The 27932-nt window shown below is 33.4% G+C and overlaps 1 protein-coding gene and 1 long non-coding RNA gene across 3 annotated transcripts in view; both read right to left on the reverse strand.

The window, feature by feature from the left end:
• Positions 1 to 27932, reverse strand: part of LOC141461489 (uncharacterized) — a 379234-nt gene that overhangs the window by 47909 nt on the left and 303393 nt on the right. The window lies entirely within an intron of this gene.
• On the reverse strand, positions 7092 to 16958 carry LOC141461490 (uncharacterized). The gene is made up of 2 exons (XR_012462945.1): positions 16593 to 16958; positions 7092 to 8685 (listed from the first exon to the last, which is right to left on the reverse strand). It is a non-coding gene; the product is annotated as an uncharacterized lncRNA (long non-coding RNA).

A 27932-nucleotide genomic window follows, 5' to 3' on the forward strand; every position in this document is an offset into this window, starting at 1 on the left:
TAATCACGGCTACATGTTACTGTAATTCCAGGCAAAATTTATTGTGAGCCTTTAATGTTTAATAAGACCCAGAAGGAATGAAAAGCAATTTGGCCAGATCGCTAGACTTAACAAATTCGTACATCGTAAATAAAACCAATATCAGAGACGTCCTAATGGTGGCTGATGTCTTCTTTTAAAACGCTTCTCTTTTATCACTAATTCGACCCTGTTCCGCGTAATTTCAGTAGAAAGACTCCTCCTCAAGTCGTCGCTTTAGTTTCAAGCCAGTTGTGATGGAGTTCACTTGCTGCAGCCTATTTATCCCAGGCTTTTTATTCTGCTATAGATCTCATATAGTTCCGATTCTGTTTGATCACAGTTGAATATCTCAAAACCGGCTTTCAAGAAACCATTCCTCATATTGACAACTTCTTTTTATCATATCTGAAGGAAAACACTGGGATTTAAGACTCTCCACAAAGTTTTAAAACTGAATTCACTTCAGCCATCGTGGTTTCCTACAATTGATTCAGCCCCGCTGTTTAGACACATCTAAGAAATCGGCTTGTACAACAACTTCACCCTATTTCTAACGGTTCTCCTTTAGTTAGAATTATTGAACAAGCGATTGCTTAGATAAGGTAAGTAGGGGGAAGAAGCAAGTATCGTCAGATTTTGTATATCTACAACTAGATTTCAGCATTTCCTACGTTAGAGCGTGTAGTCATCAACTGTGAATACCGTGCTTGCGAATATTTCTATTTATATCTAGTTTAATCGCCGTTAAACTGAAAATTCAACTCTTTGAACTTGGTGAGGACACATATTATAATATTTCGTTGTCGATTCTTAAGGTTTGGTGACGGATTGACGAGATTAAACGTAATAATTCCGTGATATTTGTGTCGTGTGCATCTTGGTGAGTACGTGTTAGCTTGAAACAACATGGCTGAAGCTGTAGTACAAAAATAAATCTATGGGGCGTCTTCCTCCAGTGCTTAGGGTAAGATGCCACCTATTGAAGTGTTTCAATTTCATATTTATTCTCATTCATTATTACATTTTGAGAATTTGAATGACAACCAAGAAGTCAACGAAGTATTCATTCGGCTCACTGACGCCTAAGTGTGTATGTGGTAGAAACTAGGTGAACCCTAAAACAAAATTGACTTAAGCAAATAATAAATTTAGCTAAAACTCTGTTCAACAGCTAGATAAGTTAGCTATTTTAATTTTATCAATAAAATTACTTGCTCTTTTTACTGAAACAAAATGTGATAGGAACAATAATTCAGCAGCAACATAACATAGAAAGATGTGCTTTTGGTAGCTGGGCGAAAACTAAAACGAAAAAAGAAGAGTAAATTCTAAAAGTGGAGAGTCAGAGATGGGGATTCCATTCACCGAGAATTGAACCAGTGACGTCAGATAGAGTACAATACTCCGCTTTTCCAATATACGTCCGCAGAAAGGATAATTATTTTCCCCAAAACTTTTTCTTTTCATTCAATGTTTTCCATCCTTTTCAATCAGGTTTCAACAAAACTCCTTTCTATTTTTGACCTATTTCGTCACAAAAATAAATAATAAAAACGTGAAAACTGTCACCATACAAGTACCTTATTTAGATATTTTTCTACGAATTTGGAAATTTTATCATCAAATTTGATTCTCATTGTTACAGAAAATGTCGTAAACTCGAAGAAATCACAGAAAAAAACACGATAGAGGCTTGTCCTTTGTGAAAAAGTTCAATTTTCCCAAAAGAAAAGCCGTCACTTTATAGCCTGCTCTATGAATAACAAATTTAAGGTAGTCGGAAACAATCGCGAAAGCTTAACAGGGAATTGTCACTTCCTATTATTTACTTTTGTTTAAAGATTGTAGCATACGAACATACATTTTACTGAAATGGTAAATTAGAGGCCTCTTTTTGAAGTACCCAAACTTAATTTTTGAAAAGATATTTGGAATAAAAAAAAAAGTTTACATTTCGACGTAAGTAAAAAATACGCAAAAACTTACAGAAAATAGTGGTGGGGGAAATTCAAGAAATGTACACTTTCGATCTACATCCGGTTCTCCAAACTTGGAATTCTAGCAATTCCAATTGAGGGTGAAATAAGCGATGAAAATTCAATTTTGTAAGTTTTAGCAAGATTCCATTTTTTTCTCCCATTTATGGAATAAAAGAAAATAATATAATTTAAAAGAAGAGAATATTTAATTCTATTAAAATATTCTCTCGGTCGAGGAGGAAATTTCATTGTGTCAAATAAAATGAAAGAAGGAGTAAAAGCTGGCCAGATAAATTTATGGCATGTGCCCGCCCGCTGCTTAATTTACATGATGAACATTTAGAGTTGGAATATTCAACTAATTTATTTAAACATTTTAATGGATGCCAAGTAAATTTTAACATACATCAGTAACATTTTGATATTTTAGCAAACATCATGTGAATTAACTTCACCACTGTGAACAAAAATTCAAAGTGAATATGATGGTTTAATTATATTCTAATGGCTGCTCGTTCTCCTAAATTAAAACTTTACAATGAAATTATAATAAAGATCGAAATCTAAATTTTAAATTATGGTTACTTTAATTTAGATTTTCTTTAACTAGAGAGTGTTATCTGTACCGAGAGAAATCTGGTGAGCCGTCAGTGCAACCATAAAGACCTCTTCGGCACTAAAAACTTCTGAAGATGACGCCCTTCAACAATGATAATAAAAATTATTATTTTCTTAGAGTGGCAAACTCCTTGAATGTTTAGTACAAGTAGTTGGCTCTAGTAGAACATTAAACCGCGAATTATATTATTGCAATTCCTAATGTTTATTTCTAAAGAGTTCACTTTCTAAGTTCCACCATAGCTGAAGTAGGCCAATTCCGTATATAATTATAATAAGAAATGCTAGCCCCGTCAGACGCATTCCTGTGTACTAACGTTTTGTCTCAATGAACTTCATACCGCTTTTATGTAATTTTATGGATAAATAATACCAATTTTTTGATAAGAAAGTGACAAAAAAAAAAGAAATGTAAAAGTAGAAGAACAGTAAAAGGTGGCCAGCAACCTGCTTCAGAGTTTAGGAAATACATCGCCAGTTGGAGAAAGTTGACCCTTTGTGCAGGCAGCCTTGATATCCCTTCTATTCCCCATAGCATTCCTAGCTATCGCTCTAAAGCATTCTGACAGTACGCCGTCACCTTATCCAACACGAATATATCCATAATGCATAATATATGTACTTATGTATGTACTAATGTATGTACAATTGTAAAAATATAAAATCTCAGATTAATAAATATTTTTCTTAAATTTTGATTCGGAAAAAGTTGCGGTCCACAGAGAGCAAATGAAGATTCTAACCTCTATTATCCTCCTCTAACCGAGGAGACACTAGAACTAACTGTTCTTGTCAATCTGCAAAATGTTTGAACCTGAATTGCATCCTTACAAAGTATTACCATCTCATGGAATACACAGGAATCAAACACATCTTCTCTATCCGCATTGGGTAACCAAGTCGGTTCAAAAAGATTAAAAAGAAGGTTTACATTAAAGAAGTATTAAAGAAGCCTACTTTATAAGTGGCAAGTCAATCCAAGGTTAGTTCAATGTTACATAAAATCTCCTTAACAAAAACTTACAGTTTAAAATGTTAAGTATAAGGGTTGATTAAACGCCAAAAGGTACACAAATCAGCAAGTACCCAACATTTCATTCAAGCTTAGTTGATATAATTTAAGTAATTTTGCTGCATTAACTTTTCCTTCACATTTTTTAGAATTTATTAGATGTCACAGACCCTTATGCTGGCCAGTTCGTTCATAATATTATTTGGTTATAATTATGATAAAATGTATATTATATCTTCGTTTTTAAATAGGTACTTTATTTTAACTCTATTCCAAATTATTCTTCTGATTTATCTTTAATATGCCCTTTATTCTGAAGTTGTCACATCTTATACATGCATGTTAAAGTAGAAAAAGACAAAGTTAGAGTCGGCTACTGTTTAAATTTGAATCACGGAGGATTTAAAACAATATTTCAGACTTGAATTCGTCTTACCGAAATATTCGTGAGCACAAATAACACACAGTTAATAACAAGTAGATTATTCAACAACAATTATTCATTTCTCAATTGTAATTTAATTTTACTTACAGTAAAATACTGGAATAATTAGCTGTCCTAAAAGTATGCAATACTTATTTATTTTATATTACATAACCTATATATAACATTGTGAGAAGAACAGCTACATTGAGAGTGTGATTGAAGAAAACTATATTATTTGCGATAAAGCCAGATAATTATTACCTATTATTATAAACGTTTGACTACTACATAAAATAACAATTACTTTAATCGAAGAATAAACTTAAACAGACGATTTTTATTAAAAATAAAATAATCGAAATCATTGATGTATGTTGGTGTAAGCATTTTTTTAAAAAAGTTTTTAAATTTTGTAGCCTCGTATTTTTTTTTATTTTTTATAACGTTTTCTTTTTAACCTGTAATTAATAGTTTGATTATTATAGATTAATAGATATTACAGTCAATCTACAGTGCTACTTGAACAAATTTTTTGTAGATGAAAATGGCCAGCATAAGGGTCTGTGACATCTAATAAATTCTAAAAAATGTGAAGGAAAAGTTAATGCAGCAAAATTACTTAAATTATATCAACTAAGCTTGAATGAAATGTTGGGTACTTGCTGATTTGTGTACCTTTTGGCGTTTAATCAACCCTTATACTTAACATTTTAAACTGTAAGTTTTTGTTAAGGAGATTTTTGTACCTTTTGGAAAGATTTTCATTTTTGTCTTTTTTGCTAAGTTACATATCTGCTTTACTGTTTTTTTTAAATTTGGAATAAGCAATTCTATCATTATAACCTGATAAGGTGTTAAGTAGGAACCGTAACTACCACTGGAGAGATCTTTTTAAAGAATGATTATAGTTGCGGTCCCCAAACCATCCTCAATAACAATTTTTTTGAGGAAGCCTTTTTATATAAAATAGGAAGGTATTTGTACGTAAAAAGCAAATTTAAACTGCGATTTCAGACCTTCCTTTTAAGAGGAGTAAGAAAAATAAACGGGCGATTACAGTACTTCTCCCTAAAAGGCAAAGAGGCAAAGATTTTGAATCGAACGACAATTCATTAATGTAAATAGTTTCACCCATTGATAATTTTAACGATTTCAGTACTTCCTCTTAGTAGGTGTAAGAGCATGATGGCACTTCACAGCCATGTAGAGGAGCTTTAATCACTTCTTCGTGCTAAATTTTATCAAAATCGGACAAAGCGTTATAGAAATATTGGTAATAATAGTTTTAGAAACGGCCTTACTTGGGTGGGGCAAACTCCCCTCCATATAAGGCGTAGCGACGAGACTTTTAAAGTGCAAATCTGTACAAAATTTCGATTCGAATGACACTTCATTCATGAAAATCAGTTCACTTGTCGATAATTTGAAACGATTGCTATACTTCCCCTTAACTAGTGTAAGAGCAGATCGCCGCTTTAATGTTACGTAGGGGAGCCCTAACTCTATCATCCTACCAAATTTTATCAAAATCGGGCTAAGATTTACAGAGTAATTAGTAATAATAATTTTGAAGGGGCCTTACATACAGGGGGCTAACTCCTCTCTAATTCGGTGTACAGCGTCGAGACCCCCAAAAGGCACATCTACATAAAATTCCGAATCGAATGTCACCTCATTCATGAAAATCGGTTCTTGCGTTTAGGCGCTACGTAGTTTACAAAAAAGGTAACAACAACAAGAAGAAGAAGAAGAAGAACAAGAACAACAACAATTTCTGAAAATGCCGTTTTTGCTCATTTTCGGCGACTTTTTTCTCGAAATCTATTAGGTCTGGGGGGTTGCAAAAAAATTACAGTTATAAAGGAGGGTTTGCCCTATATTTTAAAGAAAATTTGGGAATTTTATCTTTTATAGAAAAAGAGAAAAAAATTGTCAAAGTTGGGTGTTTTTTAACGTTACGCTTTTTCGTGCACTTTTTGACGATCAATCCTTATACAACTGTCCTACCGGACAGTTTTAATGAGAATTACTGAAATGTATGCATAAGTCTGAAAAACTTACTCACAAATTAACTGAGGAATGTAGCCTTACGTACAAATAAGTTAATATGAGTGTAAGATAGTCCTATACAAGTCTAGCGAGTCGTCAATATGGTTAAATGTGAACGTATAATCTGCATTTATGTTTACAGAAATTGCCACTAGAGTTCTCCACCGTATAAAGTAAGCCTACAGCCTATGTAATGGCGGCTTACAAGTCTACAATATGCCTATTTCTTGTTCATCTATTTCCCGATTAAACAATACAAATTCTCAACTATTTTGTTTCTGTTAACGATAATTGTGTAAAACATGAAGTATTATTTCAAAAGAAACATTATTTATCGTATTTTTAAGAGATTTTTTTTTCTTGTTGAATTCGAAAGTTTATCAAATACCTATGGGAGAAATGTTGGAAAATAATTTTTAAATCTATTATTTCATTGAAATTATTTGGTTTAAAGTATTGGCCAATCACAATGCGGTACGGTTGCAGACTGTGGGCGGGTCATGCCCACCTCTAGTGTAATCACGCCCACCGCTAGTGTAACCACGCCCCATCCAATGATATCGAGTCATAGCTGATCACAACGTATTAACAATGGTGGTTCTATACCTTTCACTTATTTTTCTAAATCTGTTGTTACTTTCTCATACGTTATAAACTTTTTTTGCGATTTTAGAAATAATATTAATCTTACGTAGAAAATGTTAATAAATTTAAAAAAAAAAAATCTTTCTCAATTTTCAAGAAATTTTTCTTAAGTTGAGGTCGTTTTCGAATAGTTTTTGCCAATATTCGGCAGTTTCACTTCACTTTTTTATGAAAAGAATCTAGTATGAACACTCACATGACTTTAACTTTTCATAATTTACTAATATAATTGCATTTACTTGTAACTTAGAAATGCATAAAAAAAGGATCAAGTTCAACTCATGAATCAACCCATTCTTTTTTAATATAATTATGTGCTTTTCATCTCGCTAAATGTTAACAATAATATAATACTACAATTCTGGGTCAAAAAATTATTTAGCCCAAAAAAAGACTCTCTTTTTTAAATAAATAAGTTTACAGAGAAAGAATGTAGACCCCTGCCTCACTGGTTAGCGTCCACTTGTAGTTTTGTTTTAACTTTTATATTATTTATATTCTTTTTGTGAATTCCATCAACATACCACTGGAAGTGTTAACATTGTTGGACTGGGTATGTGGTTAACCAATCCGCTGCCGGCTACTCACTCGCCAAAACTTCATTTTCTTCTTGTTGGACTCTTTAAGGTTTGCCAAGTGGTCATAATGTTTGTAACCCGGGCTTTCAAACTTACATCAGCTGATATTAAAACTAGAATTTCCATTGAGTCTACTAAAGCATGGGGAAAAAATAAAAAATGCCATAAAAAAAAAATAGTAGAGATTTTTTGTTACGAGTGAAATAAAGAATTCAATGCATTTATTGATGTCCCAGAACTGTTTAAATGGAACATGAATTCAAATCGTGATTCAATGCTGTTAACAGTGAGCCAATGTGGGCTTAATTTCACAATTTGTGTGGGCAGTATTCATAATTAATGAATTACTTGTATGTTTCATGTGTTCATTCATCAATGAATGCGATTGCAAATTTACATTACTTAATAATATTTATTCTGATGATTTTATATTCAAATTTGTACTAATTATGTAATATGTTAAACAAACACTTCATTTATAATTGTTACGTGCATAATTTTATTGTAAGTTGCAAATTGAATAAATTATAACTAAAATTTGTAATGTTACTTAATTACAAAATGCTCATTATGAGATGTTTTTTAAACTAGCGTTTCTGCATTCTATGTTCTTTTAAAATCATTTTGGGACGTGTAAAATTGGAAAACGATTTGTAATAATTACTCGTTTCTGATTACTATGGGGAAGGGAACGCCCTTTTCTCTTTCACTCCTGCTTCACTTCCGCAATTACTCTCCTACTTCTGGTTTCTGCAGAAAATGTTTAAGTGCATTTCAGGCTGCTTCTTGAGAAAAATCTATGGTCCAGTTAGGGGCGCCCAGAGCTCGGCTAGGAGAACTTTTACGTCAAGCAGGATAGAGTAAAGTAATTAGGCTCAATAGGATGCGATTAGCGGGGCATCGCGTAAGGATGTCATCAAGAGAGACTCAGAAAAAAAGAAGTGGATACAGAGAATATTTCCTAAATAACTCTTCCGGTTAACCATGAACGGTGAGCATTGCAACTGAAAAAAAGAAAGAAATGAAACATTCCTTTTGCTGATAAGAGCTGGCTGGCTAAGCGCATAACTGCACTCAAAAGGTCAATGTAGTCTCACTCAGAAGTCTGATGAAGCTGACTTAAAAGAAGCGCTGAGACTTTCGAGGGCAGACGGAGGAGTAAAAATTCACAGAAAGATATTTATTGCTATAAAAACATGGAATTAGTGGGTATTCTTCCAAGGTTCTCAGTGACAATGTACTTTATTTTATTCCTTAGCAAAGAAGATGGATCATTGTATTGGAGTTACTTCTTTGTTACTGGAAGTTACCATCAGTTGGTGGTAGTTTGCTTACAAACTTAATTCGTTCCGCCCACTGTAACAGAAAGGAAGATAACTCTAGTTGCAAGAATGAAGTACAACTTCCGCCCAACTTTAATTTAAAAACTAAGATTAATTAAAACTTAGATTGAATTTCTGTATTAATTCTAAAAGAAATGTCTAAATTTGTGATATTCAAATTATTTTTTTTTTTAAAAAAAAGGTGTCAATTCCTTGAAATTACCGCACTGCTTTGAGTTTTTTGAATTGGAATTTTAGAATTAGCTCGAAATAAGGCTTGATTAATTCAATATTATTTAGTTAAATGTCATAAAACTGATTTTGCCACACTAAATCAGAAGTATTTAGTAAAAAAAATAAAATAAAAATTAGTGAAAACGCCAAGTCCGAAGAAAATAAGCCATTTTATTTTGGAGAATTGTGCTACCAGAGAATAAAAAATTTGTTACCAGATTTTCCTTTTTTTACAGTAAATATTATTTCCTTAAATAAATGGAAATCCAGAAAAAAAAAAGATTTTCCTTAAAAGAATAAAAGGAAAAATCTTTTCATAAAATAAAGTTATGTGTTATACTTTAATAATGGGCTTACATATTTGAATATAAAAGAAAGAAAATCTCATGATATCGAGTCAAGAGCCACAACGAATGGATAATGACGTAACAAAGAAAATTTATATTGAAAAAATGTAACTTTTTTGTCTGTCAGTGCCTCCCTCCTCCTATTATATTCTTTTATTATGAGCCCAGAAATATATACTGATATATGAATATAATATGCCATCGTGGAAAAAAGAGAGAGACTTTTCACGATAAGAGAAGAGAGGAAAAGGAAATATCTGTGTTGCGTAGTTTTCTGAGGAAACGCGCCGAGCTTTTAGAGATCATATTTGCTTATGTGATTTGTCCTCCACACTGATCGTCATGCAAAGCCAAACATATCTAGGGAGCTAAATATCCAGGACGCTGTAAGTTGTCAAATCACTGTTTACTTTCTTTTGTATTATTATGGGGAAATTTACAGTTCCAATGGTTGTGGCCAGCGAGTGTGGTTTCCTGTACAAATGATACTGACAATGTTACGATGAAAAAGATGAGAAGTTGCACAAAATTGGGTACCCTCTTGATATTTTAACTTAGAGGGAAACCATGAGTCTGATTAAGGACTTCTCGGGAACAGCAGGGAAGATTTAACAAGAATGGTAGGAAGAAACAGTATAATGAGGAACCAAGGTCTTTCTTATAACAGGGTCTCCAGTTGAAGCCCGAAAGAAATTTTTAAGTTATTAGTCAATGGTTAGATTATAAACGTTTCTTTCATTACGGTCAGAGTAAGAATTAGGAATGCTTCCTTGAACCCAAACCCGCCAGCAGTCGTGAGTCTGTAGTTACTAGCTGACTGTCAAATACATAGCTCTCGTCAATCGTGTGAGTTTCACGAATCAGTGATTCTCTAGGATAGGGATCGGATGCCATAGCCAGCCAAACGCAAACATTGTTTAGTTTACAACATAAAATTAACAGGTTCCAACCTGTTTGGGTTATATAATAGACAAACAACATATTAAAAGCTACACTACAAAGTGAACAAACAGAAGTCTATATTCTAATGTTCTCAGTAAAACTTCGAAACAGCATCAAAAAGGTTGAAACATTAAAGAGTGGAATCAGTAATGCGATAAAATTTTAAAATGAAATTGAGTTTTTAGGTTAGAGTTTGTTTTTTATTTGTAAAATTTAATTCCATTCGTCCTGAGAATTTCAATTTTTATATTTTACTGGGCCACGGGTATTTCTTAAAATTCATTAAAAAAATCGGGAAAAGGCCATTGGGGGCATGCATTTACGGGGACTCGGACTCGGATGACGCCCTGCACAACTTTTTTGAGTGTACACGATGGATACAAGAAAGAAGAAGCTTGCAGGAAGTCACCGGTCCGATAACTCCGGACAGCATCGTCGGACGGATGCTGAAAGATAAGGAAGCTAGGGCAAAGGTAACTTCCACTGTTAAAAGAATACTAATGAGGAAAAAGAAGGACCCCGAATAATTGCAGGTAAGGTGGAAGAGTAGAAATAGAAGGTAAGCCAAGTATACGAGGCGCCATCCCGATGTAATGCTGTTTGGCGGTTCCGGGATGAATATTTTACGCCTGAAGAGGAGGGGGTTTTTAGTGGGTCGAGCCCCACACACTCGACAGATCGTCGGAAGGTGCCTTTGGCATTTTTCCCCCTCGAAGAAAAAAAAATACATTTATATTTTAAAATTAGAAAACAAAAGACTAAAGACCCATCTGGGCTTATGGAATAGAGCTGTGGGGTTCAACCAAACGCACAAATCTCCAAAGGATTCAGTCCCTTCAATCTAAAATACTTCGAAATATTGTATACGCCCAATTTTGTGTCCAACACCCTGACCTTAACATTCCTTTTATTAACCACAAGTCGCTAAAACACGATACAGAAAACTCCATTTTAACCTGCAATCTCATATAAATCCTCTAGCTAGAAATCTTTCTTCAAAAACTCTTCCTGATAACCATGACAAGACGCCTTAAGAGACCGTGGCCTCATGACCACCTCTCAAGTGACCAATAGTCTAATGTTTTGGAGTGTTACCATTCGGCAACGTCTCCACGTCGTTTGCTTCTTTTGTTACTCTGTTATCATTGTTACTTACAGCGCCAACGCGCTGATTTTAGCACAAATTAACGCAAAAAAAAAATAAATATTTATAATTTATTGGGTAATTAACTTGTCTTTTAGTGAAGTTTTTATAAATCAGAAATTAAAAATAAATTTTAGAAATGGCCTAATTATCAGCAACCGTAATGAGACGCTTACTATTTTTTATTACGATGTTAACTATAATTAGTTGAATTTAACGAACTTGGGTGAAATCATTAGTTGTATAGGGTACCTTGTTTACAACAGAAGCTCCTTTATTTGTATTAATTATAAGAATACAATGTACTAGAACGTAGCAAGAAAAAAGATTACACATACCTTATTTACAGTGAATCATTACTTAGTTCCTTGTTAATGTCAGGAAAAAGGGTTTAATCTTGGAAAAAAAGAAGATTGAGACGAAGGTAAAAGGTCTGGACAGAGTACTACATGGGATTACCTTTCTTTTCAACATCTAACAGAAAAAATTATCTACTTCCATTAAAAAGGAAAAAAGAAAATGCAGGAAAACAAGACCTTTCTCGTTGAAAAGCATTCAGACAACTGTAGAACTCTATTTAATTAATCTAATAACTTATTTAGTCATTACGAGATAATGTTGAACTTTAAAACAACATTTCAATATGACCTCAAGCCTATACTGTGACTTCACGAGTTATCAATTCTACTGTGGTACAGAATAGTCATCGATAAAGTGTCTCTAAGTTTGTTAGCTAAAGTTTGAGAACGGTTTCGCTAAAAAATGAAAACCCTAAACGCTAGGCCATCTCCTTGCCAAAATAAAACATTGCTTCTGGTTTTCGCTACTTTTTGTATCTAGCGAAGGAGTAAAAACCTATCGAAATTTAAAGGCGAATAAAAGTACAATTTTGAAAATTACTCCAAGAATTTTGTAAATTTTAATTGTAAACTTTCCATCGTCAGGAAAAATTATACTGGCATTCTTTTAGGATTCAAGAGCAGTAATATTGTGAAATATGTAGAGCAATACATGTCTAGAAGTCTCTAATACAAGTAGCATTTTCCGTTGTGAATCATCTTCGAACTGCTTTCAAGCAAAATGGCTAAGATTTCTGATTCATTTTGTTACATCACGACAATTCTTCGCCTCATATTAAATGTACTGCCCCTTGTAGACCAATTAAGTATTATGACAGTGCTTAGGACTCATAGTGAAAGTGCAGTTCTTTAATTATACGTTTGGATACCCGTAAGGGATTTCTTCTTCCTTCAGTGAAAGGGCTTTGAGGTCATATAGGATCTTTTTTTGCCTGCAGCATTTCATGGTAAGGACTAGGTAAACATAAATGATATTTTAATATTGAAATGTCAAAAAAATCAGACTTCATCGTGATCAAATATCATTTAAGCAATACCTATTTAAATATGACTTTGAATAGCGCACATGAAACCCGAAAATGATTTTACAAAATCGCGATGCAAATTTAACCGAATTAACCAATTTAATGGTTAGTGAGTCTAAGAATTAAAGCCCTAGTGAACAGAATTCAGTTTGCCTCTTTCAATTCTTTAGAAATTCAACTTTGTAAAATGATTGAAAATTAGAAGAAATTTGAACAGAAGAAGCTATCGATACTAACTGCAATAACTTCGATTCGATTTCATTTACTAAACCTAATCAATTAAAACAGATATCATTTCAAATGAATCAATCAACAAAACGATATCCCGTTACATTGGAAGGAGCGCTTCAATTTTGCACTATTATGTTAAGAGTCTGTTTTAATTAGTTCTTAATATTAGAGTTACTATATTATAGAGTTGGAGTGGGGATTGCCGGGTCTAGAATTTTCTATGAAGTTACACTGCTGGATAAAAATTACTTATTCGAGGACTACTTACAATTGCAACAAAAAAAAAAATTTGTGTGAACTCTAACAAGAGTTTGAAGTTACAATCTTTCGAGATTGTAACTCAGGAATTCTCAGTGACCCAAAAAATTTGTAAAATTACACACTTTAATCTGAATTGATACTTCAGGAGCCAAACCTAATCTCTTCCCACTCTAGAAGTGCTCTAAATCTAATTTCATAAACTTCTAGCAGCTTTGTGTACTGTACACGCAATTTGCAGAAAATCACAGGAGAAGCTAAACCTCAGAAAAATGAACAATCGATTCTTTAACATGGTATTTCCGATTAAGATACTGTCTACAAACATAAAAAGATAAATTTTACAGGGTAAATGACATTACTACTAAGTGGTTATATATTAAGTAAGATAATAGGTACAACTCATGAGTTTGCTTGAATAAATTAGCCTCCATTTACATTCTGATATCCCCTACTTTACTAGATGAGCTACTGGATATTAAACTTCATTGAAGTGATTAAATACGAAACGACCTGAACACATTACCAACATAAGATGTACATTAAAAAGATTGCCAAAGATATCTGCTTTTACATAATTTATATCGGATATGAAAACATTACTCATATATTGTTCTGACTTTATGGATTATCTGCACGCTGGCTAGATTAAGCACTCGAATAACTAAGAAAACTGTAGTAAGATGGCAGATATACAGTGGATAATTCGTATTTCGAAATTTTGCTACTACTTAAATTTTTTAGTGACGAAATATATTGTACTATAAGGTAGCCGAGCGGTTAGAGGCGAGACCAGTGAAGCTAAGATGTATTGAGGTACTGTGTTCTATTCCCGGTCTTAGGCAGTGGATTTTCTTTAATGGTTAATAAAAGGAATTTTACAGTAAAGTAAGTTTGCTAGTCGTCTCCAGATCCACGACACCTAATTGGTAGTTGGACGTAAAGACCGCCTAAAAAAATTGGCAATTACTTTACTACTTTTAATGTCATGGTAAAAAACGAGATTATAACAAAATGGATTCAAAACATCTAAGCCACTTGTTAATTTTTGTCCACTTGGATTCTTAAGGATGGATTAATTTTTGAAATTTAGCTCACGCCATTCACATAAGACCATGTAAGCCACATTTTTTCAACCTGCTCGTTTGAATGTAGAGTATTGATTGCAATTGCATTTCCGATTCACCTAAGATGTAGAATTTACAATTTTCTTAAATTTAAAAACAAAAAATAAATAATAGTAACAAAACTTCAGGGACTCCAATTAATGTTACTATTGTATCCCGAATTATTTTCATTAATATAGTAAATTTTAATTTAGCCTACGGCATAACAGAAATTAACCAAGTCTCAACGTTAAACAGTCACTGTAACTTCCTTTGATCTCCGTAAGCCAGTAATTTCTAATTATATGTTTAATTAAGTCTGATCCTGGTAAAGATATTATAATGCTGATAAACTCCTTTGGACCTTTGTGTTTATCCAAGGATGGTTACAAAAAGTTTTTGATCGAAATCTGTTAACCATAAAGAAAACTTCATTATGTTCATCTTTTTTTTTATCCCAATTATCTTTTTAAGCGATTTCCCTTAGTTTTCTACAAGGAAATTAAAAGTATAAAGGTAAAAGAAGGTTATTTATAGTAAGTTTATTTTAGAAAATTTTGTATACAAACTTTGAAGTCGAATCACCTCGTCGAGAAGCTTGTCAACGTCACATTCGAATTACACATATCGATTATTGTGAAATTATTAATGCGATAACTGTTTATAAATAAAGAAAACTGAATAGTTTTATTCAGAATTTCAATTTTACGAAACATCTGCGAATTAGCAGTTTTTTTGGGCGTAATAAAAGTACCAATAAGGAGCGTTGATTGGGTGGATTGAATTTTGTAGATATATTGGAAGCTTTGGCTGTGTCTCAAAGTTCCATGCAGCCGGAAATAGACTGATTGTTCTGATTGTATTCGCTACGACAGCTTTGCCTTAAGAAAGAGCTGATGAAAGGCGAGGGTACACTAAAACACATAGTTAAAGTGTGACCCTGAAGATCAGAATAATAAAAATCCGAAGTTTATATTCTGCTGATATCGTAATAGTTTATTGTTCGTCCACCAGGGTAACTGGTAACTAACGAAGTAGGACGGCATGTTCTTTAGATTTCCGGATATGCTTTTCAGTTACTGGTAAGCTGTCTCGCATTTACCATATTTTATTAAAGTGCGCACAAAAACCTCATATACCTTCATGCATATCCATTGAGATAGTTGGTGGATATAATTCCATCTACTATGTTTCTCTCGATGGTTACACACCTGAGACATTCAGCATTGAGTACTCTAAATGATATCGTATAATGGAATGAAATGTAAAAATACAATAAAATGGTACGCTTCACCTGAACATAATTTGATTTTGAGAAGAAATATTGCCAAAACATCAATTATTATACATTATTTCGCTATTTCTCACCATATTTATTGTTGGTAATCGATTTCCATCACTTACATATATAAAAAAACAGAATATGTACTTAAATTAGGCTGTTAAGAAATTGTTGAAGCATTATTGTCGAAAAAAGAAGGAAATGTTCTAAAAATGATGTTTTAGAAAGAGACAATCATTTGATTATTGTAGGAGTCTTAAGTGATAGAAAGAACCGACCGTTTCTTTAATCAAATTTGGCGTGAGTTTCAGTGAGAATGTCCTAGTTTCTTAATCGGTTTCCTTCAAAGACTTTGCTGGTAAAGAAACTGCCAGTTACCGGGAATATTATGTATATTGGAAGCATCAGAAAGGTCAGCTGTAGTACTTGTGACAACTGTTTTATTATTATAAAAATACGAAAATACGAAGAATATCGTTGGACCATTACAGAGGAACAGACAATATTGGAAATGGTACTGAGAAATGCTGGTCTTTATGGTTGTTGAACAAGCCCTTTGCCAAATTTTGCCCAATGTTCCCTCCCAGAAATACTTCTTTTTTTTTTAGAATTCAAGTCTTTGCGCACATTACAAGGGTGGCTAGCTTCCTTTACGATCTAAGGTTAAGCCTACCAAAAATACTTTTCGAAACAAGACCCTATTGCTTTGATCTCGTAACAAATTATCAGCAATTAATGGCAAATTCTGTTTTATACCTTAACAAAAACTTACAGTTTAAAAAGTTAAGTATAAGGGTTGATTAATATGTTACTTTGAGTTTATACCAAAAATGCTGTAGGCCGGCCACCACCTCGTACGAACTACACTTCTGAGAGAGCACCTTACGCACACTCAAGCACACACGCACACACTCACAGAGAGACAAGACAACTAAACTACTTAAACAAAGCTATAATAACAATAAGTCGGATAAAGTTACTTAACAAAATATTTAATATATGAATGAACATACATACGCCGCATGGGCCGCAGACAAGAAAAGTCGCAGGTCAGCAAGAGGGAAACTGGCTTTTCTACAAATTTGCAATCCTCGTCTGTATTCCAGCAAGTCCCAACTCTAACTGATAAAATCCTAAATAAAATCATTTTTCAAACCAAATCCACAGCTGTGGTTAATAAACATAGCAACTACTTTACTTTCACAGCACTGTTACAATGCAAGAATAAAAGATGCCTAAACGATTAGGAACTCTATCGAATGCTACGTTTGATTCAGCCTCCAGTATGTGCGCAGTTCGAGATGAAATGCTTTAGAAGACTTGCGAATGCCTTCTTCTATGGAGGTCTTCCGTAAAGGATTAGAGCTCAAGTTTCTACATTGGAAGTTTACCTATATGCTCAATTATTTGTTCAGCCAGGAAAAGTTCATTTCGTTCATTCTAGTCAACTTAACGTGGCCCCATTTTTACATTAGTTTGTAATTTTCAGTGGAACAAATTTCTACTACCCTAAAAATTAATCAAATAAAAGATATCGATTTCTATCTTAATGAAATGATGATAAAGTAAAGAGATAATCAGAAAGGCATTTTCGAGAAGGAAAAGAAATCACAGAAAGTGAAAACTCCTTTCAGCCAAGTTGTACTTCCGGATAAGGCATTAAAGCAATTACATCGGAAATAATTGACGTAACACTTCGGAGTCGAGATAAGAAGTCTCCTGCTACTAGCGCCCCCAAATGGTCAAGTTTTATACAAATAACTTTAAAAAAAAAAATAGCAAATAAAATAAAAATTAAAAATATGTAAAGTAGACAAACTGTTGTTTTAGTTAACAATGTAGATAAGAGGATGGACATGCAAGTGGTTGTGCCGATTGGCAGTTTGGGTCCTTGGCACAGTTCTAGCTTCCTCTCCGACTTATCTCCACCTGACAATCTTGTAACTTCCCTCTATTCATCTTGTTTAATGAAAATACCGCGGATGTTGGCTTTTTCAATTCACTTATTTCGATTTATATCTTTCTCTTGCTGTAAAAAAGACACCACTATCTCTAAAAGTAAAACTCTCTAAATTTATTAGAAGAACATGCACAAAATGTAGGCCGGAAAATTCATCTTTCTACAAGAGAGCCATTTAATCAAATTAAATTTATTTAATTATGCTAAATCCCCAACCACCTATTTGCTATTTCAGGGTAATGTAAGGACTTATCTCAAATTCCATTTTAACAATATTAAATATTTAACTGAAATTACAAATTTGCAAAAAAAAACGTCTAATTAAACGTTACTTTTTCAATCGATTTTTTTAGTTTTTTAATTTTTTTTTTATCACTTATCTAGGATTATCTTTTTAGTATAAATGCTAAGTTTTAAGGAAATATAATAACGCAACGTTAAGAGGTAATCGTGTGAAAGAGTTCTCCTCTTGATATCTTTACTCACAAAGCCAATATTTTATTAAATACGGAATCTAAAATACTAATTTTGACATGGAGCCCACATGCACCCTTAAAAGACAAGACGGTACTACCCACTGGCAAGAATCCTTGAAAAATGATCAAAAAAACAAAGTATTTACTAATATATGTCGCGCTACAGAAACCGATTTGGACATAGGGACTAGAATGTGGAGTTCAGCCAAGTATTCCGACAACTACTGAATCCACACTACAGCCACGAATTCTACGCCATATAACCCGATGCTCCATACTAAGACTCATCAGTACCATTCTCCAAGAACTACAAGTACCTTTTTATTCAAGACCCTAATCTCCGCCAGATGCAAGAAATTTCACCCTCGTCTTTCCGCACATCCTTAACCTCTCTCATTCACCAGCTTTCATCTTGGACTCTTCCTGTCAATCCAAACCGTCGATTTACGCCACGATTTACTCGGCATTGCAGCCCAATAATTGACTCATTAGAGAGCCACCGAAAGGTGGTAACTCCACTCATGTCACATCTAGTCATCTTTTTTACTTGTATGTGCAGTTGTAAATTACAATAAAATTTAATTAAAAAAAAAAAAACAACCTTCTTGTTGAAGCTAATACACATATTAACCACTTAATTCCGAGTGATAAGTTTTAATTCATGTATAAATTCGTCATCTAGGCGGATAAAATCATCGCTTTTTTTGAAGTAGCAATCGCTACTAGTTTCACAATAGAGAAGTGTTGTTTCTGGGTTCCCAGAGGAGAGAAATAGTAAGGGACAGAAAAGATACCTACATTCCAAATTGATGGCCAGCTAATGTCCAAATCACTCAGGTTCCCTACTGTGCTTCGCTTTAATCGTAACGTATTCATGGATATTTGAATATTGAATCGGCCACAGACCAGGACAAACCCACCCAATCTAAACAAAGCCATATGTTATCTATTTACGGCGCAACAGTCCTAAAGGATTGGGACCTCGTCCACAAGCTTCTACCAGACATTCTTGTCTTTGGCCTTCATTCTCCACCATTGAGGTGAAGTCATCTTGGAGATCGTCTAGACTGCGCAAGCAAGGTCTTCCTCTTCGGCGAACTCCACCGGGTCGACCATTGAGGAGCCTTTTAGATAGTCTGTCCATCTCCATTCTCACCACTTAACCTAACCAGCGAAGACGACCTTTCTTCACAACAATCACAATGTTATCTTTTATTTTATTTAGCTAGCAAATTCTTTATCTTTCTCTAATTCACCACTCACCGATTAAAAGAATTAGAAGAGCTATTACCTGCTCTGGTGTAGCACCAATGAAGTAAGAAGGCATTGTATATCATCATTTGATTGTCCAAGTTAAGAAGGAGTCAACATGTATTTGAAATAATAATAGTAATGATAATTTCTCTGTTGATGAATTGGTAATGATTGGATAATATTGTCCCACTGTTGTAAAGAGGCTTATAGTTTTTAACGAAGAGGTTACTCAATTTTTCAAACTTGGTCTAAAAGATCCACCAGATTCCTTTTTCTCATAAATGCATTTCACTTTTTTCTTTGTTTCTGTTTCCTATTAGTAATTAAAAATATCGATCGATGCGTTAAATTAATGACTTACATAATATTTAAATTAAATATGTAAATCTATTTTTTCTTCCAATAGTTGTGCTCTACTTCTGCGACGTTTATTTCAAGCATAAAGGTCTTACTTTGGTTGAAATGATACTTTTTTATTACGTTATTTCTTCAAATTAAATGAATAAAAAGTTGAAATAAAATTTAAAAAAATAAATTATTTTAAGCAAGTTAACCTAAACTAATCGCAATATGCTTCGCTAATCATTAAGTTCTTATTTGCAGAGGAAAATCACTTCATAAATTGCAAGAATTCCTGAACAACAAGTATGTGCAAGTCATTTAATGTCTAATTTATATAAGGTATTAATAAATTAACCTGTCTAATCAATAGCTGCCAATTATAATAAGTTTATTTATATTAACATTCAATTAATTAAGGAACTTAATTAATTTGCTCACCGCTTGATGTTCAATGCTACAGTATCGCTTAAATGAAGTAACGAATCTGATCCCCCAACGACCTAGTAGCAGGTAAGCGTTGTAAATAGCCTAATGAATGAAGGAAAGAAATGTTCTCTAAGTGCATTCTAAAGTAGAAGTTTAAGAACACTTTCAAGTTGAAGACGAAACTAAGAATGCCAACAGTCCATGCACAGGTAGAAGTAAGATTCCTAGCTGTAACACCTTTCTACTATTCAGTATCGATAGTGATTTTCGATAGCTATCAGTTAAATTTATGCATCGCTCAATATTTGTAATAACACAAATAGATTAGATCAACTGTTGCGCATATATACAAACAAAATGAAAAACTTACTGATTTGGCCAAAAAATAAAGAAAACCTCCTTCCCCTATTACGTCATAATTCCTGCCAGTTTTCTATTTTGTGAAAAGTTTCTTAGTTGAAGTTTGAAACAACATTGAATGAACTATTCTCCGGTGAGACTATTTATCAGTTTTTCCTTTCCAATAGAAACAAGACCGTATATACTGAAATAAATTTCTCCTCTATGAAAGAAAACTAAAGAAAATGTGGGAAATGTTTTCTTTTGAGAGTAAATCTATGGTGGTTCTATTGGAAAATGAAGCTGTCCAGGCCTTTAGTGTTTTTCTTCGCAATTTCATTTATAATTTGGCTAGAATTCTGCTCTTAGCAGAGCTTTTAGAATAGTTGTACATTTAAGCAATAATCTGTGGTACAATTTTTATTTATTCTCAGATTTTATTGGCACCCGGAGCTTTATTTAAGATTTTTTCTTCTAAAAAGATAAAATCTAAATACCAGCAGCTGGATTCGAACCCGGGATCTCCGCATAGGAATCTATCACGTTTAACGATTGAAGTAATTCCATCCCTCAATATTTTGATTATCTTTTTCTTTTTTTAGTGGTCACATAAATATTTTCATGTTTATTTTTATTAATGATGATGATGGTTATAATTATTATTATTATTATTATTATTATTATTATTATTATTTTAATGATTTAAGGCGCGTCATTGGTACCCGGAGCTTTTTTCAGAGCACTGCCAGCCTCCGGACAGTGTTCTCTCGTTGCAGACAACACTGTTCATCACCGGACGGTGAAGCTGTGTAAGAAGCTCTTAGGAAGAGACAATCTAAGGGTCGGCCGCTGGATTCGAACCCGGGACCTCCGCGTGGGAGTCCAGTAAGCTAACCGCATAGCTAATCCCTTCCCTTTATTATTATTATTTTATCCAATAATTCAATAATAGTGAAAATAAAAATACATTTCTTATTTTATTATATTTTTATTTTTTACATTTTTCCCGAAAACTTTCGTTACTTTAACAAAGTTTTAGGAAAGGATAAAGTTAAAAAGTGACGTATCTAATGTTCACTGTACGGTTCTAACTTTCGCCTAGTACTTAACAGTTTGAAATATTTAACAGGGAAGAATATACAGGCCGACCTGTAAGTGGGGCTTTTTAAGTTTTCTACCAAGTTAGCCAGTCATCAAATGGTTTCTAATCAACTTGGTGGTAAAGTTGATGTTAAGCCAATTACTATAGATTGAAATTTTTCCCAGAGAGCGTTTATTTGGTGGCGTTTTTTTTGGGGGGGGGGAGAAATGTGAAGTTACGCTTCCAATAAAAAGTATCACTTTATTATAGTGTGAACATTTCTAATAATGTCCCTATTTTTCTTTAGTTAAATTCTAAATTTCATAAAAATTTAATTAAAATAGCAGAAAGAGGAAGTCCTGTGAATATTCACAATTTTTTTCTCCTTTTTGCAAGTACAGTTTCAATCAAAACTGTAGTTTTAGTAAATTTATATTTATAAAAATATTTTCGCTCATATTCGCCATAACGCACCGTGCGTTCGTTTAACGTAACGAAATATTGTGTTAAAGGACGAAATACTTGTTAACAAAAGGATGATAATAATGAAATAATAAGTCAGACGTAAATGGAAAAAGGTGGACATTTTATTTTATAAAAAAAAAAGATCAAACCAAAGACAAATGAGGTACAAAACCTAATAAGACGCAACAGGCAATATTACCTCTAAGGTAAGGTAATTTTCTGTTCTGATTAAACTAAATAAGAAGGAAACTAGGATTTAATTTTGTTTCTAGTCTGTTTGCAAGGAAACGCAAGTAAACTACCATCTCTTGAGGACAAAAATTCTCAAACTTTTATTATAAAATCTTGCTTTTTATTTGTCTTGCATTGCTGGCTTCCCAATAAAAATAATGTAATACTAGGAGTAAAATATGAACTCTATCGATGTATTTAGTTTAGGTACAAAATGGCAGCTAAACTTTTCATAGTTCAAAACACGAATTAAATTTTAACCTCTTAATTTCTCGTTTCATATTCGCCAGTTCATTATGAAATCTTGGTATTTTTTTAAAAATTCGCTTTTACGAGTAGTTTTTAACTAGCAACCCACATGCATCTGTCAAAACCACGCTGTTTTAATGTTAGACTAAAATTTTAGAATCTCTTACATGTTTACCTTGAAATAGTCTCTAGATTTACAAAGTTTCATCTAAAATCTGCTTACCTGAAACAATCAAGTACAAAATAGTTAGAAGTAGAATTTTTCTAAATAATAAAGAGTATTTCATTTTTATAAATGAAAATAGGTAAGAAAAATGTCTAACAGTATTTTTTAAAATATTATTTATTTGCACATTATTTCGATTGAAATTAACTACGCAATGAGGAAGAGGATTTCAAACATATAATAATGATATGTCCACGTTATGTGGTAGAAAGGAAACGAATGTTTTGACGTCATATACAGGTATTTAGATGCACCATTTCGCTACGAAGACATTATATTCTCCACTAACATCTATGTGCTTAAATCTGTAGCAGAGCTAGCAAAGAAATATGAATATATTTAAAAGTTATAGCCGATTAGAATGAATGCAAGAAAATGATTAGAGAAGGATTACGGTGATTTTAATTTCGGTTAAGCTATAAGGATGGCAGGAATATAGAGTACTGATACATCCATTAGTTGTAAGGTTTATGTAAATAGTTGTATATAGTAGAATGATGAATGTGTGAAGCGAATGTAGGTAAGAATGGAGAGTGAGTGATATTCTAGTGATAAGCACCTAGACGATGCTGGCTGTGTGGCGAAAGCCAATGCCAAAAAAAAAAAAGGAAAAACTACGTAAAGATAGTTACAGAAGTTTAGAATGCTAAAATAAAAACACTTCTTCTCCAATAGCCAGTCAACTTTAACCTCTGTCTCAATAGATTACATCGCAAGAATTATTGTTAAGTTGATGACAACATGTTAACACAGTGACTTCAGAGTTAAGCTCCCCCAAATTTTGAAATGGAAATGGGAAGTTGCGAATAGTATAGTTGAAAATTATTAATTAAAAATGAAGTAACAGATTCGTCAGAACCCAAGGAGAGTATAATGGGCATCAATGGATAATTTCTATTCACAAATATTTGATCATATTTGTAATGAGTAAACATAAAAATTATTTGAAACATGGGATTAAACAAAATACAAGAGAATGTAATGAAGAAATTCAAGTAAAGTGGAAATTCGAGTCCAATTAAATTTTCATATCTCATAAAGAATGAGTGAGCTGGAAGAAAATTATAATAACGGTTGGCTGGTTGTACAAACAGACAGGAAAAAGGAATGAAAATAAAATGGAAAATCGGTTTTAAATTTCCACTTAACAAAGCTGTAGGAAAGCAAACGAACTTAATGTGCGCAAATCGCAATTTGACCATAATTAATTTTACAACGCGCAGAGTTTTATTTAGCATTTCTATTTATATAACAACATAAGGATTTAATTTTTCTTTTTCAACAAGCATTATTATTACATTAACTATCTGTTATCGCGGGATAAAAAACATTGTAACTTAGATCACTCAGATAGAAAGTTGTATTTCAGAGTTACGTGTGGTTTTAACGAACATATACGAGGATGTGGCTATTAAATAACGAGACTATTGCTATAAAACATTTTATTTTAAATTTATACATATTTAGTTATTATCACCTTCAATATACACCCCTCCCCTATCACTACAACGCTCCATGCGAATTCACCATTGTTCGAAACAGTGCTGGAAGTCTTTTTCTGTGAGCTCCCGCATGACGCGTGCCGCTTTTTCTTTCACAGCTTCAACGTAAATAAAAGTCAAATGGGGCCAGGAAAGGCGAATAAGGCAGATGTGGCCTAAAACTGGGATGTTGTACTTGGCTAGAAACGTCGTCTTGACAGACAATGCAGTGTGTGCCGGCGCATTGTCTTGATGGTGAACCGATGACTTGTTGTTCCACAAATCGGGTCTTTTTTCCTTACTCTTTCACAGAGTTGAGCAAGCACCTCACCGGTAGTAATATTGATTAATTATAATCGATATTTTCATCCGTTTTGGACGTGGAAGGGCGACCCGGGTGGTCATCATCTCCGACGTCTTCTCGGCCATCTTGGAAACGCTTGAAGCACTCAAAAACTTGCGCACGGGATAAACATTCATTCATTTTCAGTAACAGTTTTACCAAGTATCATGTGAAATTTCACGACAATTCCTTGCTCTGCTACATGTGTAGTATCATGTTTTCGGCAAAACGAAACAAACACCTCTTACACAAATGACGGTTCCGGTCAGACAGATTTCTCTACAAACACGTGAGACGCTGCAATCGAAAGAGAAGGCTTTAAGATTCGGTCGTTAAGATTTGGCGCATGCATAGTTCTTCTGTAGCAGCATCAGTCTCGTTATTTAATAGCCACACCTCGTAATGTTAGCAACAATTAACTGTGACTCCAATTATCTGATTTTGAGCGAAGTTTTTGAGATAGAACTGTGAGAATAGTAGTAAAAGTCGTGTTAGTGGTGGTAATACTAGAGTTTTGAGCCTGGCTCAGGAAAATTTTTTATTTTTGTTAAGTATTTTGTAGATAACATCAAGAAAATTGGGTTGATTTTGATGAGAGAGTTGGAGCAGGATGAATTAAACTTTGTACAGAACTTGTAATGAAGAATACCGCCTGTCAAGGACTAATATAGTTATTTGGCAAGATAGAACATGTTAGAGCGAACGGTTGGAAATAGGTGTTGATTTGATTAACAATGGCTGTCAGTTTAGGTAGAGTTGTTTAAAGAGAGAGGTAGAACATCTACACATGCTATTCAAGTAGACTATTAAATTTAATAGTCTTTAGCTAGATTCAACTAGCGGCATTTTGGTTAAAAGACCTTTACAAACAGTACAGAATTCTGCTACACTAGATTTATTTAGAATGTAAGAGTACAGTTACTTTCTAAATGCACGCAGTTTAAAAATATAGATGTATCTAACCTGTCTATTTTATTTTAGTGTTCACAGTTCCAAAAACCGTTTTAAATAGGCCATGAGTTTAAAAACTTATAGTGTGTACGAGTATGTGTGACTGAATGTGTGATCAGCAAACAGAAAAACATAAAATTCAATACTAGTTTAGGCTCCCACATTAGGATGCCTCAATAAGATTTTGGAAAAACTCAAATTTTTAGGGATTTCTTTGAAAACTTCTGGCGTCCGGAGCTTCTTTTCCCCAGTGCACTGCCGGCTTCTAGACAGTGCTCTATTGTGACAGATAACATTGTCCACCTTCGGACCGTGAGCTGTAAGAAGCCCCTGGAAAATCTAGCGGCCAGCACGCTAATCGTTTACAGTTTTTTGCATTTTTTTTTTTTTTCAAAAATGGTTCTAAAGTTTTATTATATTTTTGCTGGGTCCTTTGGGAGGGGTGAAGCAAGGTACTCAACTTAAGTGTGCTAGTTTAGATATTGTATGGTTCTATGAATTCTAAGGAGTATGAAATGTCCATCCAAAATACCTAGAATGCCTAGAATAATGCCAAAAAATAAAGTATTGCCTATTTTTTTTAGGTGGGCTTTACGTCCAAATACCACCAAATTAGGTGTCATGGATTGAAAATTTCTTTTATTCAACATTAAATGAAATCCAAGGTTTAGGACAGGGAATTGAACCACAATACATATTAGCTTTGCGGGCCTCGTTTCTCGGAAGAAATATCAGCAAATATAAATTAAAATTAAATGTTAAAACTGACAAACTTAGGATCAATGGAGTTGATTTCAATGTAACATTTTGCGCAATATCATATTAATTTTACCCCTTATCGGATCTTCATCCAACTTCAGAGGCTATTTTATCAAATTTGGTTCCCTTCAAACACCACCGCTATGGTATATAAAAACCATGTACCAAAAATGGAATCATCGTGAAGTACAATGTGCAGATACAGCTGTCCTCCACAGGGTAATATATCGTTCATTGCCATCGTGTGTAAAAAAAAAAAAAAAAAAAAAAAATTGAATGCTTAGAGGTAGGCCTGAAAATGGCAGGACAACATGGTGAATAATTTGACGGTTTAAACCATTATTAAATATATTTAATTTTTAATGACTACTTAAAAGACAAAAAGGGCAAATTAATAAGTTAGAAAACATTTAGATGGTTTTTAAATATAAATGTCAATAACAATACGTTAGAGGCATACGAAATGACTACATTTGAATATGGATTCTCTGACAGATGACAGCCGCCACACCCCCTTTTCGGGTCGTCAAGGCAACAAAGGCAAACTCTCTCAAAACGACTTCGATGTCTGTTCAGACCTGGCGAGGGTATTACATACAATATAGATTACAAATGTAATATAGATTACATCCAACTGTGCGTGCAGATGCATAAATGTATTTGGGACTAACTCTAGGTTGTATAACTAGATTTATATAATATCCTAATATATATGTATATTAATTTGAAATCTAATATAATAAAATTGTTATCTGGATTTATTACTTTAATAACGTAGGTTAGAGCTTGCAAGATTGTATTGTATTGTACGCCACAAATATTTATAAGGCATGCCGGAAAGGCAACATTATCAGTTTTTTGCCGAGCCTCCAATTCTCCAGTGAAACATTGGTTTTATTGAGATAGATACCGAACGTTAAATTTTGGAGGTTTTGTAAATAGTTCAAATTTCAAACCTTTATATCTCTCTTCCTATTGTTCCGATTTTAATGAAATCTTTACCGAATTGTAGAGAAAAGTTTCTTCTATAACCGGTATTATCAGCAATGTTCTAGTGCTAATTGTTATGGAGATATAGGAGGTTAAAATTTGGAGGTTTTGTAAATGGTTGAAATTTTAAACCTTTATATCTCTCTTCCTATTGTTCCGATTTTAATGAAATCTTTACCCAATTGTAGAGAATAGTTGCCTCTATAAGTCGTCACATGCAAAAGAAAAATGAGCTGTTTCACCAAGTCAATGCCCTGTGTCACAAGTCGATGATAACGATAGTTAAATTGAATGAATTACGCTTCGAATTGGTTCTCTTCTTTTTAACCTGAATCTTGAAACTTAACGAGAAGAAACGCCCTCATATTATAGAGGAATTTAGTCGTTGAATCCAACTTCCCAGATTGACTTCTAGACGTAAACTCCTCCATAAAATGGCTATCCATTTTTTGAAAATCACTCGATTGCCTCGACTATCACCTCCTTTCTCTTCTCTACTTCCAATCCTTTTACCTTTTCATCAGAAATCCTAACTTTCAGTCCTCAATTCCATAGTTACTTAAATTACTTTACTGAGGCCTCTTCAGAATACTGCGTTATGGATTTCGCCCGTATATTGCGATAATAAATAATGATAACTATTTAGTAAAAGTTCGATGGTGCTCCTTTATTGTTATGTTAGTGCTCGTGACGAAATTTCTGAAACGAAGCTTGTTTTAACCGTTGTCTAAACTTTTGAAAACGAATGCCTGGTGAAAGTAGAATGTCCCAGCGTTGACA

Source organism: Rhodnius prolixus, unplaced genomic scaffold (genome assembly GCF_049639745.1).
Source record: "Rhodnius prolixus isolate KJV_2025 unplaced genomic scaffold, Rpr scaffold_6, whole genome shotgun sequence".
Lineage (NCBI taxonomy): Eukaryota > Metazoa > Arthropoda > Insecta > Hemiptera > Reduviidae > Rhodnius > Rhodnius prolixus.